This window comes from Symphalangus syndactylus, chromosome 20 (genome assembly GCF_028878055.3).
Source record: "Symphalangus syndactylus isolate Jambi chromosome 20, NHGRI_mSymSyn1-v2.1_pri, whole genome shotgun sequence".
Classification (NCBI taxonomy): Eukaryota; Metazoa; Chordata; class Mammalia; order Primates; family Hylobatidae; genus Symphalangus; species Symphalangus syndactylus.
The window spans coordinates 61,456,693-61,477,200 of record NC_072442.2 but is presented as its reverse complement, the minus strand read 5'-3'; the positions used below and the strand labels follow the sequence as shown (position 1 = coordinate 61,477,200).

At 42.0% G+C, this 20,508-nt stretch overlaps 1 long non-coding RNA gene across 3 annotated transcripts in view; it reads right to left on the bottom strand.

Moving 5' to 3' along the window:
• The window catches only part of LOC129470770 (uncharacterized), a 46,724-nt gene extending 27,950 nt beyond the window's left edge, over positions 1 to 18,774 (bottom strand). For all 3 annotated transcript variants that reach the window (XR_008653311.2, XR_010118269.1, XR_010118268.1), the window contains exon 1: positions 18,610 to 18,774. This is a non-coding gene — a long non-coding RNA (uncharacterized lncRNA). The remainder of the gene's footprint in view (positions 1 to 18,609) is intronic.
• Between the last annotated feature and the right edge of the window lie 1,734 nt (positions 18,775 to 20,508).

The window sequence follows — 20,508 nt, the reverse complement described above, 5'->3', positions numbered from 1 at the left end:
TTACCCATTAACCGTTATATTCATTCATGTCTCGTCATCCATTCAACCAATATTAATTGAATGTCCACTGTGTGTCAGCCTCTGTATGAGGCACTGGAATGCAAACACGAACAAGTCAGAGTCCCTGCCCCCTCGGAGATTAGCATGGACCACACTGTGTCTGGCACATAGTGAATGTTCAGTAAGTTATTTTAAGTTGGATTGTACTTGCTTATATTTCTCTACCAAGGATCCCTTTGACCTTTCTCAGACATCAGAGCTTTCACAGATGCAAAGGAGTGGAAAATTCAGTGGGCCATGATTCCCAAAAGCACTTCAGACTTGGTTTTCAAAAACCAAGCGACTCTTCTAGTCCTTATGTGTCCCACATCTCAGCAAATACACACACACACACACACCATATACCTAGTTGCCCCAGCCAGGAACCAGGGAGTAACAATGACCAATCTTTCCTTCTCTTCTGCTCTCTCTCACACAGCCTACTCCTTCTCTTTCTCTTCCTGTCATCACCAATTAAACAATGGAGTCCTGACCATTCCACTTCCTTCGCGTGACTTCCACCCTGCCCATCTCCATTCCTGCTTCCCCTACTTGCTGCAGGCCTTTCTTATCTCTCCCCAGCACACCAAACATGTCTCCTCGTGGGTCTCCTGTTTTCTGTGCAACCACATCACTTATCTCTTCCTGACCCCAAATTCATGAATTTCCCTGAAATTTCATCAGCTCCCTGCAACTCTTGCTCTCTGTTTGCCCAGAATGCCCACCCTCTCCCCAACTGTCCTTTATTCCCATCAACCTGGTAGATATCTACTCAGATTTAAAGATTCAGCTCAAGTTGCCTCCCTGAGAAGCCTTTTCTATCTCCTCGAGGTGAACTTATCCCTCCCTGCTTTGTGCCACCATAATATCCCACACAGGATTCTTCCTCCATCGTAGCACACTGTTGCATTTACTTTTTATGTCTTTGTTTTCCCCCCACTAGACTAGGAACTCCTTGAGGGAAAGCAAAATCTCTATGTTCTCAATGCCTGGTGCATAGTATATGCTCAATAAATACTTTTCTGAATGAATCCAGTAAGTAAACAAAATACTTCCCTGTCTTTGGCCTTTGTGAAACAAGCAGCTAGGCCTTCCAGGAGGAGCTTCTTTGAGTCTCCTCAAGAGTCAAATTAAGTAAGTAATTCATTGGGTTGTCTGCCTTGGTAGATCTGAGGAGGCCAACTCCTGATTTTCTCTAGCCTGAGGCCCATATGGTTCTCACCCAACAACCTCATGACCACATCCAGATGGTCCCTCTAACCCGAGCACTGCCAATGACATGTAGGACAGTCTCACACAATCTCATACTCTTATCCCTCTTCTGTGATCTTAATCCCCAAACCCAGTTTTGCCTCTCCTCTAACCCTTTGTCCCCAACACAGTTTTATCCTTCATCCATTCCTATAACATCTCCCTTGTTTATTCCCCAAACTTTATCTTCTTGCCTTCAAACCTTCAACCTATGCATAAGCATAATCATTCCACATAAAAGCTATTGAGACTAGGCATGGTGGCTCATGCCTGTAATCCTAGCACTTTGGGAGGACAAAGCAGGAGGAATGCTTGAGGCCAAGAGTTCAAGACCAGCTTGGGCTACATAGCCAGACCATCTCTATGAAAAGTAAAAAAAAAAAAAAGTTAGCCAGGTGTGGTGGCCTGCACCTGTAGTCCTAGCTACCTGGGAGACTGAGGCTGGAGGATTGCTTGGGCCAAGGAATTCAAGGCTGTGGTGAACTATGATTGTGCCACTGCACTCCAGCCTAGGTGACAGAGAGAGACCCTGTCTCTAAATATATAAATAATGTTTTCAAAAAGTTATTGAACATCTATGATGTCCAGATCCTGTGCCAGGCACTGAAGATAAATAGAGAAATAGAAGGTAAATAGAGAAAGGTAGAGTCTCTGCACAGGGGAAACTCAGGGCGGCCAAAGAGATAATATATAATGTGTAAATACCAATCCAATCTATCAATAAGCATTGGCCTCAGGTTTTGGAAGGGTCAATTCCATGGACTGTGGAGGTGGTCAACAAATGCTGTGTGTGTGTGTGTGTGTGTGTGTGTGTGTGTGTGTGTGTGTGTGGAGATGGGGTCCCACTATGTTGTCCAGGCTGGCCTCAACTCCAGGACTCAAGCAATCCTCCCACCTCAGACTCCCAAAGTGCTGGGATTCCAAGTATGAGCCACCATGCCCAGCTAAAAAAAATGCTTCTTGAAAGAGACAGGGCTTGACTGGGATTTGAGCTGGGAAAAAAAGTGCTTGAACAAGTTCAAAGAAAAGGAGATCAAAATTTCAGATTGAGTTAGTGGCTCAAGGAAAGACCCAGGAGTCAGCAAATGCAAAGAGTTTTAAGAGACCAATAACTAAATGATTGGGGCTGGAGTGGAACACAGGTGTGGGAAAAGCAGGAGGTGAGTCTAGGAAGACAGTTTGGTGCTGGATGGTGGGAGGTATATTTACCAGGATTAGAAATTGGGACAGTGGCAGATAAGCAAGAAGGTGAGGAATTCTGTGTTCAGGAGGAAGAGAGGATTAACATGTAAATAGCATTTTATAAAGGTTCATGTGGCAGCTGTAAGGAGACGGGTTGGAGTGGGGACAGATTCATGGCAGGAAGTCTATCATGATCTAAGTGGTAAAAATAGAGTGAAAGGATGGGATGGAGGAGAAAGATATTACAGAAGAACCAGTTAGAGCTGGATGGTAATGAGAAAATTCAAGGATAAGGCCAATGTTTTGAGCCCATTACTTTGGGTATACACAGATGCCAGTGATAAAAAATGGAAAGCTTAAAGAACGAAACTGAGACAAATGACTGACTCTGGTCGTTGACAAATGTTTATGAGCAGTGGTGGGTATGAGATAAAGGCAGAGATGTCCAGCAAGTAATGGCAAATCCAGACCTGGAACTTCGGAGAGAAGTCTGATATTGAAGAGGAGGTCAGGGAGCCATCTGCATGGAAGAGCAGACCCGCAAGAGCAAAGGATGTGGAGGGAAGAGCAGGACTGAGCCTTGAGATCCACCTTCTTTCCAGAAGGAGGAAGGGGGCCGGGCGCCGTGGCTCATGCCCCTAATCCCAGCACTTTGGGAGGCCGAGGCGGATGGATCGCCTGAGGTCAGGACGTCGAGACCAGCCTGGCCAACGTGGTGAAACTCCATCTCTACTAAAAATACAAAAATTAGCCAGGTGTGGTGGTGCATGCCTGTAGTCCCAGCTACTAGGAGGCTGAGGCACAAGAATCGCTGGAACCTGGGAGGCGGGGGTTGCAGTGAGCCGAGGTCGCACCACTGCACTCCAGCCTGGTGACAGAGTGAGACTTTGTCTCAATCAAAAAAAAAAAAAAAAGAGAGAGAGAGAAGGGGAAAGAAGAGAGCGCCCACCTGGAGGTTAGAAGGAGAACCAGCACAGGGACAAAGCAGCCAGTGGCAGAGAGAGGTTCGAGGCTTAGGAGGCTGGTATCGCCTGGTATCCTGTAAGCTTGTATTCTTGTGGTTTGTATGCACAGGAAGAAAGCATGTGAAGAAATACACCAGATTGTTAGGAGCGGTTAAAAAACAAACAAAAAACAGTGGTGAAAAGGAGCTGAGGATGTTCCCTTCTATCGTCCATGAATTTTTACAATTAGTAGGGATTATTTTAATAATTATCCCCACTGCCACTCCAGCCAAAAAGCAGTGGTGCCAAGTCACTTTGCTCTCCCACACCTATCTCTATCTCTCTCTCCAGCCATGCCTCTTAGCTCCTTCTCAGCACCCCGTCTCTCCCCCAGCACACCCCTAATCTTCCCACTCCAGGCTTTAAACTCTTTGCCATAGTTTCCTCCAAGTGTTGGTCAGCTACTCTGTGGGGAGAAGAGTAAACTGTCCCAGGGGCCAACTAAAAAGAGAGCTTGTTTCTGCCTCTAATGTTTTGTTCATGGTGGTTCCCATACCTGTTACTTTCCCCCCAGTTACTGTTTCCAGCTTTGTCTCAAAAAAAAAAAAAAAAAAAAAAAAAAAAAAAAAAAAACAAAACAAAACAAACAAAAAAAAAGAGTCTTGCTCTGTTGCCAGGCTGGAGTGCGGTAGCGCGATCTTGGCTCACTGTAACCTCCGCCTCCTGGGTTCAAGCGATTCTTCTTCTCAGCCTCCCAAGTAGCTGGGACTACAGGCGCATGCTACCGCGCCCATTTAATTTTTGCCTGTAGTCCTGGCTACTCAGGAGGCTGAAGTGGGAGGATCGCTTGAGCCTGGGAGGTGGAGGTTGCAGTGAGCTGAAATTGTGCCACTGCACTCCAGCCTGGGTGACAGAGTGAGACCCTGTCTCAAAAATAAAAACAGTAACGTACCAAGAGTGGTTTCTTAGTTATGACAATTGACCACCGTCATGTGAGATGAGAACATCAGGAGAGGCAAACGGGGGGAGGGGAATATAAGAACTCTCTGTTCTGTCTTCATTAATTCTCTGTAAATCTAAAATTATTCCAAAATAAAAAGCTTATTAAGAAAATACATTAGCAACATGGAAAATGCTTATGATACAATATTAAATGACAAAAAGGATGACAGGTATCTGCTCAGTGTAAAAAAGAAGACAAATGGGGACAGAAGGAGGAAGTGAGAGTTGGCTCCCTCCTGCCTGTACCACCTCGTCTCAACTCCCTGATTCCAGTCTTGCTGATGCAGCCACCCAAAGGAGTATCTGCCACTTTATTTCCTGCCAGTTCAATTCCCATTCCATCAGCTCTCATTAAGAAACCCTTTCCGGCCAGGCATGATGGCTCATACCTGTAATCCCAGCACTTTGGGAGGCCAAGGCGGACAGATCACCTGAGGGCAGATCACCTGAGGAGTTGGAGAGCAGGCTGGCCAATATGGTGAAACCCCGTCTCTACCAAAAATATGAAAATTAGCCAGGCGTGGTGGCGGGCACCTGTAATCCCAGCTACTCAAGGGGGTGAGGCAAGAGAATCACTTGAGCCCGGGAGGCAGAAGTTGCAGTGAGCCAAGATCAAGCCATTGCACTCCAGCCTGGGTGACAGAGCAAGATTGTGTCTCAAATAAAAAATAAAAAAAAAAAAAGAATGTTTGAGAAGGAATAAAAAGGCTAGAAAGGAAGGCAGAGTACTGATGACATCTGATCCAGCCACACCTTAATCCTATTGACCTAGACTTAGCTCTATGAGCCCATAAATCCCCTTCTTACTTTAGTTTTGAAATTGTAAACTGATAATTTATAATTAAATTTATGGGATACAAAGTGATGTTACAATTTGAATGCAATGTGGAATAATTAAATCAAGCTGGTTAACATATCCAGTCCCTCAAATACTTCACATTTTTGTGGTGAGAACATTTGAAATGTACTCTATTGGCAGTTTTGAGAGGTACGATACTCTATTATTAACTATATTCACCATGCTATGCAATAGAACTCAAAAGTATTTTTAAAATCCTCCTGTCTGACTATCATCTGATGCCCTTTGATCACCATCTCCCCCTTCCCCACAACCCCCAGCCTCTGTAACCACCATTCTACCTTCTGCTTCTATGGGTTTTAGATTCCACATATATGTGAGAACTTGCAGTATTTGCCTTCCTGAACCTGACTTAATTCACTTAGCATAATATTCTCTAATTCCATCTATGTTGTCACAAATGTCAGAATGTCTTTCTTTTCTGTTGTTTTTGTTTGTTTGTTTGTTTTTTGAGACTGAGTCTCACTCTGTCACCCAGGCTGGAGTGCAGTGGCACGAGCTCGGCTCACTGCAACCTCCACCTCCCCGGTTCAAGCGAGTCTCCTGCCTCAGCCTCTTGAGTAGCTGGGATTACAGGCACCCACCACCATGCCTGGCTAATTTTTGTATTTTTAGTAGAGATGGGGTTTCACCATGTTGGCCAGACTGGTCTCAAACTCCTGACCTCAAGTGATCCATCCACCTCAGCCTCCCAAAGTGCCAGAATTACAGGTGTGAGCCACCATGCCCAGCCGAGAATGTCTTTCTTTTTTAAGGCTTCATAGTATTCCTTTCTGTAAGTATGCAACATTGTCTTTATCCACTCATTTGTTGATGAACAGTTGATTTTGTAACTTGTTATTGTGAATGGTGCTGCAATGAACATGGGGTATAGACAGCTCTTCGACAAACTGATTTTAAACCTTTTTGATAAATACCCAGAAGTGGGATTTCAAAATAATATGGCAATTTTATGTTTAGTTTTTTGAAGAACTTCCATACTGTTTTCCATATTGACTATACTACATTCCCACCAACATTGTACAAGGGTTCCCTTTTCTCCACATTCTTGACAACATTTATCTTTCATATTTTTGATAAAAGCCATTCTGACCAGTGTGAGATGATGTCTCATTATAGCTTTAATTTGCATTTCCCTAATGATTAGCAATATTGAGTATTTTTCATTATATCTGTTGGCCATTTATATGTATTCTTTTGAGAAATGTCTTGATCCCTGGAAGGCAAGGAGGGTTCAACTTATGCAAGTCAATAAATGATACGCCTCATTAACAGAATAAATGACAAAAATCATATGATCATCTCATCAGAAGCAGAAAAAAATTTGACAAAATTCAACATCCCTTAATCATAAAAACAATCACCAAATTAGGTATAGAAGAAAGGTATCTCAACAATAAAAGCTATCCAGAGATGCTCACAGCTAACAGTGACTCAGCAGTGAATAACTGAAAGCCTTTCCCCCAAGATCTGGAACAAGACAAGGATGCCCACTCAACATGGAATTGGAAGTCCTAGACAGAGCAATTAAGCAGGAAAAAGAAATTGGCAACAGATTTAACCAAGGAGACAAAAGACTTATACAATGAAAACTATAAGATGTTGATGAAATAAACTGAATAAGACACAAATAAATGAAAGATATTTCATGTTCATGGTTCAGAAGAACTAATATTACTAAAATGTCTATACTACCCAAAGTGATATACAAATTCAACGCAATCCCTATGCAAATCCCAACATCACTTTTCATAGAAATAAAAAAAAATCCAAAACTTCATATAGGGCTGGGCATGGTGGCTTACACCTGTAATCTCAGCACTTTTGGAGGCTGATGTGGGAGGATCACCTGAGGTCAGGAGTTCAAGACCAACCTAGCCAACATGGTAAAACCCCATCTCTGCTAAAAATACAAAAATCAGCCAGGCATGGTGGCACTCACCTGTAATTGCAGCTACTTGGGAGGCTGAGGGACAAGAATAAGTTGAAGCTGGGAGGCGGAGGTTGCAGTGAGCCCTGATGACACCACTTGCACTCCAGTTTGGGCCATAGAGTGAGACTCCGTCTCAAAAAACAAAACAAAACAAAAATTCATATGGATCCACAAAAACCTCAAACAACCAAGGTCAATCATGAACAAAAAGGACAAAGCTGGAGGTATCACACCACCAGATTTCAAAGTATTCTACAAAGCTATAGCAATCAAAACAACATGGTATTGGAAAAAAAAAAAAAAGACACATTGACCAATGGACTGGAATAGAGAGTCTGGAAATTAACCTACTACTATACAGTCAAATTGATTTTCAACAAAGGTACCAGAATATGCAATAGGAAAAGGACAGTCTCTTCAATAAATAGTGTTGGGAAAACGAAATTTCTACCTGCAGAAGAATAAAATTGGACCCTTATCTCACACCATATACAGACCTAAAAATCAATTAAAATGAATTAAAGATTCAAATGTAATACCAAAAACTCTAAACTTACTGGAAGAAAACACAGGAAGGAAAAACTACATGACACTTTCTGGGCAATGGTTTTTTGGATGTGACCCCAAAAGCACAGGCAACAAAAGCAAAAATAGACAAATGGGATTACATCAAACTAAAAAGCTTCTGCATAGCCAATGAAGCAACCAACAGCATGCAGAAACAACGCACAGATTGGGAAAAAACAGCTGCAAGTCATACATTTGACAAGGGGTTAATATCCAAAATACAGAAGGAACTCAAACAACTCAATATTAAGAAAACAAGAAACCCAATTAGAAAATGAGCAAGGGACCTGAATAGACATTTCCACTAAAGTTTTTAAGGCATACTTCGGCATAAACACTGTATTGTATGCAATTACTTTTTGTAAATAATTTTTGTAAAGCCATCAGATATATATCCAACTGATTTTTCACCTGAGTGTAAGACAGGAAAATGTGTAAATCAATACAGAAATCAAATCATCTGCACTGGCATTGTTAACCTAGAAGAAAGTGGCTGCATAGAGAATAGTAAGAGCAAGGATATTTAGTCCATACTTTCAAAAGGGGCTTGATGATTTGAAACAATAAAGTTGTTCACTGGCAGAATTTCCCACCGAGTCTGTATAAATTATGTGCTATTTGATAAAAGATAGCCGCAATGAAGCTAATTCTTTTATCTTCAGTATTTGCTTTAAGAGAAAAATCCTAAAGCTCGTAGGGATTTCTAATGCCAAAAGAGATGATGAAATGGGAGAGTATATTTAGCAATCATGGTGACTAAGCTCATGGTAACTGGCATATGTATAATTTTAGTTTGCATTCCAATTATGTAAACTGAGATGTTCTTGATCCGTTGAACATACTGTGAGTAGACTATCTCTTTCTCTGACAAACAAGATGGAGAGATCTTCAGAGAATGGCCCCACTGAAGCTCATTGGTAAATGAGCTTTCTCCAGATTTTGCTGATTTCCTCAGTTTTTCCATAATTCCTCAGCTCCCTGGCCATTTTCTGATAGATCGTGGTCTTCCTGTTGCCCTTTCTTATTCCTCAAAGTTTGGCAAATTTTTCTGTTTTTTGATACAAACTCGAAACTGCCTTTGGTTTTATCTACTTACTGAATACAGGTGCCATCTTGGGATTACACCAAGATTTGTGAAGTTATTCAAACAGTCAGAGCATCTTCCTGCCTTGTCCTCCCTCTTGCTGGAAAATAGCAGACTACAAGCTGGCTTTCAGTTATGTTCCACAAAGATCAATGAATAGTTCCTTCAAAATAGAAGTCTGCAGCATTATTTATTAAAGTTCTCCAATTATAAATAGATTCCTCTGTAAGCAACACTCCATAGCAGTTGGAATCTCCTCTGACATGGGGACAATCACTGATGAAAACCAGGTAAGTTTTGAACGTCTCCAGTTGAATGTTGCCTTAGTACCTCAAAAGCGTCTACAAATGCTTGACCCCGCTTGTCTTGTTTGACACAAGTTATGCTTCACTAATAAATTGATGATTCTGTCCATCAGTGACCAATCTAGCATGTACTTGTAGAAGTGGAGATAATCTTCCTTCCTCTGAAATACACATTTGCACCCCCCACCACCCACTTTGATTTTGTTAAAGCAGTTTTGAGATGGGTTTCTGTCATCTGCAACTGAAAAATTCCTGAGTAATTTACACCTAAGAATGAGGCAATTTAAGTAACAGGCCCTAACATATGGAAATAGCTGAGATAATGTTGGGTAAAAAACAGAACAGATAATTATTCCCATCCCTAAATAATTATTTGAAAAGTTTTGTTATACAGTAGCAATGCAACTGGCTATCCGATGGTTTGTTAAATCTTTGGACTCAGCCCCAAGACAAATAGCAAGATATTGAACATTACTTGTGGCCTCAAATAATACTATATGAGAAAAGCAGAAGTTCGGTCCAAGCTATACTATCTAAAAGCAGAGAGGAAATAATGAAACTTCATTTTTTAGAAACATTCTTATACCTATACCTTGCAATCCTTGAGGACTGGGAGTCAGAATTTGAAAAGGCCAAATTCTGCATCCTAAGCTAAAATTTGTGAAGACAAAAGCAAAGAGATAAAGAAATACCATACTAAAATATTGGGAAAGAAATTCAAAAGGACACAACAAAATGAAAAGATATTCCAGATTCATGAACTGAAATACTTAACATTGGTTAAATTATACTACTACTCAAAGCAATGTATACATTAAATGCAATCCAATTACATTCTCTACAGAAATAGAAAAAAATCTTAAGATGTATATGGAACCACAAAAGACTCCAAATAATCAAAGCAATCCTGAGCAAAAGGAACAAAGCTGGAGGCATTACGCTACCTGACTTCCAGTTTTACTACAAAGCTATAATAACCAAATCAGTAGGACACTGGCATAAAAACAGACAGAATACACCAACGGGACAGAATAGAGAACGCAGATGTAAATCCACACATTTACAGCCAACTCATCTTCAACAAAGGTACCAAGAGCATATAATGGGGGAAAGGATAGACTTTTCAATAAATGGTGCCAAGAAAACTAGATAACTATATGCAGAAGAATGAAACTACGTGCCTTCTCTCTTACCATATACAAAAATCAAATCAAAAATGATTAAAGATTAAATCTAAAACCTCAAACCATGAAACTACTAGAAGAAAACATTCAGGAATCACTCCAGGACATTGGTCTGGGTGAAGATTTTTTTATGTCAGATCTCAAAAGCATAGGCAAACAAGGTAAAAATAGACAAATGGGATTATTTCAAGCTAAAAACTTCTGCATAGCAAAGGAAATAATCAATAAAGTGAAGAGAAAACCCACAGAATGGCAGAAAATATAACTAACCACCTGAGAAGGGGTTAATAACCAGAATGTATGGGGAGCTCAAACAACTCAATAGAAAAAACAAACAACACACAAAAAAAAACATAATCCAACTTAAAAATAGGCAAAAGATCTGAGTAGACATTTCTCAAGAGAAGCCATACAAATGGCAAACAGGCATATAAAAAATGTTCAACATCACAAATTATCAGAGAAATGCAAATCAAAACCACAATGAGATATCTCGCCCAGTTAAAATGGCTTTTATCAAGTAGACAGGCAATAACGCAGGCTAGCGAGGATGTGGAAGAAAGGGAACCCTTGTACACTGTTGGTGGGAATGGAAATTAGTACAGCTACTACAGAGAACAGCTTGGAGGTTCCTCAAAAAACTAAAAATTGAACTACCATAGGATCCAGGAATCCCACTCCTGGGTATATCTCCAAAAGAAAGGAAACGAATATATCAAAGAGCTGTCTGCACGCCCATGTTTATCACAGCACTATTCACAATAGCCAAAATATAGAATCGATCTAAGTGCCCATCAACGAATGAATGGGTAAAGAAAATGTGTTATATATATACAATGGAATAGTATACATCTGTAAAAAGGAATAAAATCCTGTCATTTGCAGCAACATAAATAGAACTAGAAGTCATTCTGTTAAGTGACACAAAGAGACAAATACCACGTGTTCTCACTCATATGTGGGAGCTAAGAAAAAGTGGATCTCAGGAAGGTAGAGAGTAGATTGGTGGTTACCAGAAGCCAGCAAGGGAAGCAGAAGTAGGGGATTCAAAGAAGTTGATAAATGGATACAAATATAAAGTTGATAGAAGAAATAAGCTCCAGTGTTCAATAGATGAGTAGGGTGACTATAGTTTACAAAAACGTACTGTACATTTCAAAATAGATAGAAGAGAAAAATTCAAACATTTCTGGGATAAAGACAAATATTAAGGTGATGGATATCCCAAGTACACTGATGTGATGTATACGAATTATATGAATGTATTAAGTTATCATGTGTACCCTGAAACTATGTAACTTATTATCCATCAATTTTTTAAATTGTTGAAAAAATGATTAAATGAATAAATAAAATATTGGGTCTTGGATGAGCCAGAAAATTTGGGAAGTCTGATTCTCTCTCAAATATTATATTCTAGGTATTCTTTGCCAGACAAAAGCATCATATCCCTTATAAAAATGCATCCAGTAGGTTATAATCTTGGGGGAAATGCCAATTACATAGCTTCATTTTCCCCTTCAAGTCTTTCACATTGTTCAAAGCAGACAGCAAAGTGAAAGCATGATTTTGGGAGATGGGGAAAAGCCAGAATAGATTATTGGCAAGAAACAGAAACCACAAGATGAGGATCAAGAGTCAAGGTCCAGGTTTAGACAAGATCTCTGGATGTGGTTATTATGCCATAGAATCACCAAATTCATGTCAACTGAGGTTTTAAATACTGCCTAAAAATGCCAAGCCTGGAAATAGGTGCCTATAATTCTTCAGTCCTTCAGTAAATACCCAGGCTATTAAAGTAGGTCATTCCCAGGAATTAAATCCTCCTTGCATCTCTCTTAGGGGTGTTTTTGAAAATATATATAAAGTATAGTTGTATTTAGAGAAGCAGAGGTGTTTTTGAAACTATATGTATAATTAGAATGGTATGTGTATATACAAAGATACAAGGGGTAAAATGGGGCAAAAATCTACTATTATTCACTATACAGCACTCATTCTCAACTACCTTCTCAGATCTGAACTCTGCTTTTCTGTGGAGAACCCCTTCCCTGTGGTTAGGACAGGGCCAACACTGACTTGTCACCATGACGACATCAGTGGGTACATTACCTAGACTCAGCAAATTATGCTACCCATAACATCGGCTACCATGATCATTTAAGACCTGCACATGAAATCTAAACTAGGTTCTCCCTGGACATTTTCTGAAAGGTATTAGAGAGTGGGTGTAGTGGCTCACACCTATAATTCCAACATTTTGAGAGGCTGAGGTGGGAGGATTGCTTGAGAACAAGTGTTCGAGACCAGACTGGGCAACATAGGGAGACCTCGTCCCTATGAAAAACAAACAAACAAAAAATAGCTGGAGGCCAAGGCAGGCGGATCATGAGGTCAGGAGATCGAGACCATCCTGGCTAACATGGTGAAACGCCATCTCTACTAAAAATACAAAAAAATTAGCCGGGCATGGTGGCGGGCGCCTGTAGTCCCAGCTACTACTCGGGAGGCTGAGGCAGGAGAATGGTGTGAACCTTGGAGGCAGAGCTTGCAGTGAGCCGAGATCTCGCCACTACACTCCAGCCTGGGCAACAGAGTGAGACTCCGTCTCAATAAAAAGAAAAAAAAATTAGCCAGGCATGGTGATGCACACCTGCAGTCCCAGCTACTCAGGAGGCTGAGGTGGGAGGATCACTTGAGCCTGGGTGGTCAAGGCTGTGGTGAGCTGTGATTGCACCACTATACTCCAGCCTGGGCAACAGAGCAAGACCCTATCTCTAAATAAATAAATAAATATAAAAGTAATTTTTTATTATACGTTAAGTTCTGGGATACATGTGGAGAATGTGTAGGTTTGTTACATAGTTATACACATCCCATGGTGGTTTGCTGCACCCATCACCCGTCATCTACATTAGGTATTTCTCCTAATGCTATTCCTTTAAAATGAAAGGTATTAGGAAGATTTCTTTCCACTGTCGGTCAGGAGATGAGATGGATGTGGTGCTACTGAAGGTCGCCTTGCCACTCTGTAGTAAAAGAAATCTCTGCGGGAATCACAGCTGACAGATGTAAAGAGGACACAGAGCCCTCCTCACATTGTTAGAATTCCTGGAACTAAACAAATCACTCCTTTTACCTTCCAGCTATGTAAGCCTCCTCCTCAAAAAAAAAAAATAAAAATAAAAATAATTTTTTGTTTAAGCTAGTGTTTGGTTGTTGGCAATTTAAAGCTTTAAAAATCCAACTCAACAACAACAAAACACAACCCAATTTAAAAAGGGACAAAAGACTTGAACAGACATTTCTCTGAAGATATATAAATGGCCAAAAAGCACATAAAAGGATGTTCAATGTCATTAGTCATTAGAGAAAGGCATCAAAAGCACAATGAGATACCATTTTACACACACTAGGATAGCCATTTCTTAAACATAGAGCATAAATGTTGGTAAAGATGTGGAGAAATTGGAACCTTCATACATTGCTGGTGGGGATGAAAAATGGTGCGACCACTGTGGAAAACACTTTGGTGATTCTTCAATAAACACAGAATTATCATATGACCTAGCAATTTCACTCCTAAATATGTACCCAAGAGAAGTGAAACCAGGTGTTCAAATAAAAACATTTCCATTTGTTTGTTCACAAAATGTTATACACCAATGAACACAGCAGCTGTATTCACAATAGCCAAAAGGTTAAAACAATCTAACTGTCCACCAACAGATGAATAAACAAACTATGTTTTGATACCATAAAGTTAAATGTTATTCATCCATAAAAAGGAATGAATGAAAAATACAACATGGATGACCCTCAAAAACATTATGCTAACCTGGCCAGGCACAGTGACTCATGCCTGTAATCCCAGCACTTTGGGAGGCTGAGAGGGCAGCGGATCAAGAGGTCAGGAGTTCGAGACCAGCCTGACCAACATGGTGGAACCCTGTCTCTACAAAAAATACAAAAATTAGCCAGGCACGGTGGCACACGCCTGTAATCCCAGCTACTTGGGAGGCTGAGGCAGGAGAATCACCTGAACCCAGGAGGCGGAGGTTGCAGTGAGCTGAGATTGTGAGACTGCACTCCAGCCTGGGAGACAGAGTGAGACTCTGTCTCAAAAACAAACAAAAAAAAATTATGCTATGTAAAAGAAGTCAGACACCAAAGACCACATATTGAATGATTCCATTTATATGAAATGTCCAGAATAGGCAAATCCATAGAGACAGAAAGCAGATTAGTGGTTGCCAAGTGCTGAGGAGAGAGAAATGGAGAGTGACTGCTTAGTTAGCATTTATTTAGGGTGATTTTTTAAAGTTCTGGACCTAGATAGAGGTGATGGTTGCATAACATGAGTGAACAGGCTTAATGCCACTTAACTGTACACTTTAAAATGGTTAAGATTTGATTTTAAAAATGTTAAGGGCCCTAATTTAAGTCCACTATGCACCGGGTAGTCAGGAACTAGGACTTAGAGCTGGCATAGAGTAGGAATTTGTCAAACAATCGCTATCATTTTGGATTCTTAATGAGTCACCAACTGTCCTAAGTATTACTATTTTACATATTGTAATGAATGCTTTGTGAAACAAAAACTTTTGTGGTGGTTGCTGTTGATTACAAATTTTATCTTTTTTTTTAACTTTTATTTTAGGTTCGGGGTACACATGCAGGTTTGTTGTATAGGTAAATTGAGTATCATGGGGGTTTGGTGTACAAACTGTTTTGTCGCCCAGCTGATAAGCATAGTACCCAATAGATAGTTTTTGATCCTTAGCCTCCTCCCACTCTCCACCCTCACAAAGGCCTCAGTGTCTGTTCCCTTCTTTGTGTCTATATGTACTCAATGTTTAGGTCCTACTTCTAAGTGAGAACATGCAGTATTTGGTTTCCTGTTCCTGCATTAGTTCACTTAGGAGAATGGCCCCCAGCCAGGGGTGGTGAATTCATTTGGAACTGGCTGGAAACCTTACTGCACAATCATCTCCAGGCAAAAGGAAATGAATTTGGTTAAAAGATGTCATGGGAACTTCAGGAGGTGGACACCTATGCTGTCAGGAATGTTTCTTATAGAAATAAAATATTCTACTTAATTACTATGAAGGAAGTGATTCCAACTGGTTGAAAGAAGGCAATTGATCTGCAAAAAAAAAAAAAATACAAAAACATGGCTGCTATTATCCAGCCTATAGTAACTATGCAACAAAAACACCAAGGAAAGTTGGTAGGCATTTCTCTTTTGGCTGTCTTCTAAACAGGTACTTCAGGGCTTCCACAGGTTCACAGGTGTAGTGGCTGAAGGGAACTTCGGGTTCCAGGTCCGGGGCTTCAGGTATCACCGACTTGATCCTTCAAAGGTGTATCCAACTATCTAATCCTAGTACTTTGACTGCAGAAGGCGTGGCCAGTATCACTGAAAACGGTGCCTTCCATTTGCATCCTAATTGTTGAGCAGGTGACCCCTCCTTCCATGCTTTAACAAGCACCTCATCTCCTGGCCTGATTTGAGGTTGCTGGTTAGTTCCCAGGATGGGAAGCCTTTGAGTTCCAAACTTCTGTATAAACCTGCTGACATTGTCCTAGGTTAACTAGGTGTTTTACTAAACCAGCTGTTTCTGAATCAGTAATTAGATCATTAGTTAAGAATAGCCTTCTGTAATCCCAGCACTTTGGGAGGCCGAGGCGGGCAGATCACCTGAGGTTAGGAGTTCAAGACCAGCCTGACCAACACGGAGAAAGAAACCCCATCTTTACTAAAAATACAAAATTAGCCAGGTGTGGTGGTGCATGCCTGTAATCCCAGCTACTCGGGAGGCAGAGGCAGGAGAATCGCTTGAACCTGGAAGGCAGAGGTGGCAATGAGCCGAAATCAAGGCATTATACTCCAGCCTGGGCAACAAGAGCGAAAACTCCGTCTCCAAATAAAAAAAAGGCTGGATGCGGTGGCTCACGCCCATAATCTCAGTACTTTGGGAGGCTGAGGCGGGTGGATCACGAGGTCAGGAGATCGAGACCATCCTGGCTAACACGGTGAAACCCCGTCTCTACTAAAAACACAAAAAATTAGCCGGGTGTGCTGGTGGGCGCCTGTAGTCCCAGCTACTCGGGAGGCTGAGGCAGGAGAATGGCGTGAACCCGGGAGGCGGAGCTTGCAGTGAGCCAAGATCGCACCACTGCACTCCAGCCTGGGTGAGAGAGACTCCATCTCAAAAAAAAAAACTACTACTAATAGACTTCGTATAACATTTCATATGGGCTTATATTCATTTTTGCTCTAGGGGTATTACAGATTTTTAAGAGAGCTATGGGCAGTAAGCTGACCCAAGCTTCTGATGTTTCCTGATCGAGCTTAGCTAACGATCCTTTTAGAGTTTGGTTAGCCCTTTCTACTTTCCCAGAGGAATGAGGCCTCCATGCTGAATGTAAATAGTATTTGATTCTGAGAGCCTTAGCAACCCCTTGAGTTATTTGGGAGATAAAGTATGGGCTGTTATCACTTTGGAGACTGTAAAGTAAACCAAACTGGGGGATTATTTCTTTCAAGAGAACCTTGTAACCACAGTAGCCTTCTCTGATCTGGTAGGGTAAGCTTCGACCCACCAGTAAAGATATCTATTAGAACTAACAAAAACTTACATCCTCTGCCAGCTGGCATATGTGTGAAGTCTAATCGCCCATCTTTTCCTGGGTATGTTCTATCAGCGTCCTCTAATACAACTCCCCTCTGGACTGGTTCTATTAGAGGAGGCATTCTGTTTCCTGGGCTGTTCAGTGCACACAGTGGGCAGGTTTGACAGACATGCTTAACCACAGAAGCTAAGTTAGGCTCAATGAGGAGCCTGTTAACCATGGCCAGGGTGGCTTCTCTCCCCATATGGAAAGAGTCATGCAGAGTTTTTATAATTCTCCATCAGGCTGCTGGAGCGAGATGTGGTTTTGATGCCACATACCACCAGGATCCTGGGTTTTGTCCCCCTTGCTCCTTTATTAACTGTTCTTCCTGTGGCGTGTATTCAGGCTCCATTGGGGAATCACAGAAAAGAAGTAGAGCTGGAATCTGTTGGGATTGCACCCTGAGAACTACAGCTTTCGCTTCTCTATCAGCCTTTCTGTTTCCTTGTGCTATAAGGGTTAAGGCCCTTTGATGCTCCCTACGATGAATTACAGCTACAGCCTTTGGCAGGTGTATTGCTTCCAAAAGCTGCAGAATTTCAGGCCTATGCTTTATATGGGAGTGTTTGCTAGTTAGCAGCCCCCTTCCTTTTCAGATTGTAGCATGAGCATGGCAAGGGTTACCTTGTCCCGTGGAACCTCCCTTACTTCATCATCATTTACTGCCTTAGTTATTCCCTTTCTCATTCCTCCAAGGAGAGCCTCGAGAAATTTAGCCCAGTTCTTCGTTCCCACGGGAGCGTTAGAGTCCCAATTAGGATCAGTTGTGGGGACTGTGTCTGGGCCCAGGTGATTGCCCTGAGGGTTTTGGGCAAATAAATCGTCTGCTTCCCGGTGGGCAGCCTCAAAAGATTCATTCCTTTTCAAAGGGGGTGCAAGAGGTTGCTAGAATGAATTGAACATTTCTCCATGAGAGATCAAAGGCTGAGGTCAAAGTTTGGAACCCATCTGCTAATTTCCTGGGATTCTTAGAAGAGCTTCCTAGCTTTCCCTGACATCGTTGTATATCAGTTCTAGAGAAGGGGGCCTGCACTAGGACTGGCCCCTCGGCTCCTGCTACTTCCTGAAGGGGTAGCAGGGCTGGAGAGTGGAATATGGTGTCCCCTCCGAGTGTGAGGGGGACCTAGTAGGGTGTCCAGTGTTTGGGTTTTAGCCTCAGAGGCACTTGGCAAGGGGCTACATGAGGGCGGTTATGTTCACCCTGAAAGACAGGTGGCCCTTATAAAAGGGGGTCATCTATAGTATCTAGTGCTGTCTGGACTTTCTTTGCAGAGATGATTAGGTTTTGGCATAGGGCCGTGAAGGCCTGTACATATGGTATTTCTGACCATTTGCCCTGCCAGGAAACAGCTGCTGCAAGACTGAAAAGAAAAGGACTCAGGTCCCTCAACCACCCTCAATCGCCTGGTGGTGATCAGGCGCTTCCACACGGAACCCTTTCAGTTTCCCTGGAGAGTGGCCCCCACCAGAAACCTGCGGTTGCCTCCATGCCTGGGTGCTGTCCACCGAGGGTCCCGAGTTGGAAAGGAAAAGAGAGAGAAAGAGGACAAAGAGAAAATAAATCCCAAACGTTGGGCTTACCTCCCGGCCGGCTCACCAAAATACGTTACCAGTTGAGGGTAGTTGGCCAGGTTCTTGGCGTTTTGAACAGAGAATTGGACAAAACACACAAAGCAAGGCAGCGAAAGCAGAGATTTACTCCAACAGAGGACAGCGGGCTCAAGCAAGCAGCTCAAAAGCCCGTTACTGAATTTTCTGAGGTTTAAATACCCTCTAGAGGGTTCCCATTGGACCCGGACCAGTCTGATTGATTGCAGGAGGGACCAATCAGAGGTACTTTCATTTTTCAACTGCCTCGCAGAAAAAAGGAGGGGTTGAAAAGGGATGAATCGGGCTTGGGTTCCGAACCTAAGCCCAATTCAACTCCTCCTTTCCCTCGTAAGCAGCATGAATCAGCCTTAGCTTCCCTGCCTCCAGACCCTATTCTCCTGCCTCAGTGGTAGTGTAGATCAGGCGAGGAAGTAGAAATTCTAACAGACAGTGCTGGGACAGGGAAGTGTCCATATGGAAACAAATGGACCTTTATATCATACATAAATAAATTTCAAGTAGATTAAAGGTTTAAACATAAAAGGCAAAACTAAGCAATGCATATAGAAGTGTAAAACTACAAACATTTGCAAGGAAGTGATTGCCACATGTTTGGAGAGCAGTTACTTCCAGGAAGAGGAAGAGGTTTGCTGCAGGTAGGGGATGGAGTGGGGAAAGGGACTCTGTCCATATTCTAACTCTTGGACTGGGTTGTAGCTATCTGGGTACTTTTTAATTTGCTTTAAATTATTTTTTAGATTGTATATAAATATGGTGGCCTTTTGTACATTTTATACGGTCCACAGTAAAAATGGTTAAGAAAAAAAAATGACATATTTAAAGATAACCACCACCGTAAGTTAAATCATTGAGTAACTTAAAGCTCACAAGTAATATTTGACAGTACCCACAAACTTATTGTCCTCCTAGAAAATATATACAGTCAAAAACAAGAGCCCTCAAAAGTGTTAGTCCAAACTGCACCATTGTGTAAGTCTCCTGCCATTTCACAGACCTTGGTCAAAGTGGAACTCCACGGGGGTTAAGACCATGAGAAACAGCCTGCATCTTATCCTACTCTGCTAGGAGAAAATGTAAGGAACACCACACTCCACCAGAACAAGGGCCAAACCTCCTGATCAAAGGAACATCTTATCAATATCCTGTCAGGCAGCAAGCCATACTGCCCAGGCCCCTCCCACCCATACCTGTAAGTATCGCAGCCTGTAAGCACTGGGCACTGACATTAAGCTGATCCGCACCTCTATAAGTTTATCCTGGACATAAACGCCTGCATTTGCTGTTGAGACAATTTTTTTTCTCTCTCTTTCTCTCACTCTCTCTCTCTTTTTTTTTTTTTTTTTTTTTTTTTTTTTTTTTTTTTTTGAGATGGAGTTTCCCTCTTATTGCCCAGGCTGGAGTGCAGTGGTGCAATCTCAGCTCACCACAACCTCTGTCTCCCCGGTTCAAGTGATTCTCCTGCCTCAGCCTCCTGAGTAGCTGGGATTACAGGCATGCACCACCTCGCCTGGCTAATTTTGTATTTTCAGTAGAAATGGAGTTTCTCCATGTTGATCAAGCAGGTCTCAAACTCCCAACCTCAGGTGATCCGCCCGCCTTGGCCTCCCAAAGTGCTGGGATTACAGGCGTCAGCCACTGCGCCCAGCCAAGTTGTTATTATCTAAGGACCTGAAATCAATACAAAGGAATTGTCTGGGTTAAGATAAGGGGTTGTGGAGACCAAGATTCTGGGGTGGGAGGCAGGACTTGACTCCAGAGGTGGGGCTAGGACACCAGACCAGTTGAAGACTAGCTAAAAACAGGTCGGGGTGCAGGGTGGGGTGGGGGGCAGAAGCACCTCCTCATAAGACACACCCATCAGTGTGCCAA